General features: G+C 38.8%; 1 protein-coding gene across 1 annotated transcript in view; it reads left to right on the forward strand.

Annotated features, from left to right (window-relative positions):
- Positions 1-685, forward strand: part of NARF (nuclear prelamin A recognition factor) — an 18,666-nt gene that overhangs the window by 12,503 nt on the left and 5,478 nt on the right. The window lies entirely within an intron of this gene.

A 685-nucleotide genomic window follows, 5' to 3' on the forward strand; every position in this document is an offset into this window, starting at 1 on the left:
ATATTCCAGCACCTTTCTACCCTCATGGTGAAGATCATCAAACCATGGAGAAGGCAAAGAAACACTGTTGATGTGGAAACCTTATTTACATTAGGATGTTGTTGATATTGGAGTCACTTAATACACACAAATCCTAGCAGTGTGGGAGGGGCAGCTGATGCAAAGAGACAGCTTTTTTCTTTAGAGAAGTAGGAAAAAAAATTCCAAGTTAATATAAACTTCATATAAAATCTTTATCACCCTTGTGGCTTTTTTTTTTTTTTTTTTGTGCCTAAATGGAAAAGGTCAGGCACAAACTGAAGATGGAAAACCAGATAAAGCACTGCTTCATCAGATGGAAGAAGTGTATGCTGCAATACCTGTGAGACTTCCAGAAACCAACATCCACGTCCAAAAGATGTACCAGGACTGGCTGGAAGGCATGGACTCTAAGAAGGTTCAAGAAACTTTGCACACCAAATACAATGCAGTCAATCCAACAGCCAGCAATCTGGATATTAAATGGTAACACATCAAACTTGCAGAAGATTTGCTTAGGTTAGGTACAGATTCAGCACTGGAACATTCTATGCAACTGCAGATGCTATGCACGAGCTGAGTGTATGAGTGAGGTGCTTCCTCCATGTGGGTTGTTCCTTGGGAAGAACTATTGCTTTGAAGAAAAAAAAAAAAAAAAAAGAATAAT

The sequence above is a fragment of the Chaetura pelagica genome, unplaced genomic scaffold (assembly GCF_000747805.2).
Source record: "Chaetura pelagica isolate M959 unplaced genomic scaffold, ChaPel_1.0 scaffold180, whole genome shotgun sequence".
NCBI classification, from domain to species: Eukaryota; Metazoa; Chordata; class Aves; order Apodiformes; family Apodidae; genus Chaetura; species Chaetura pelagica.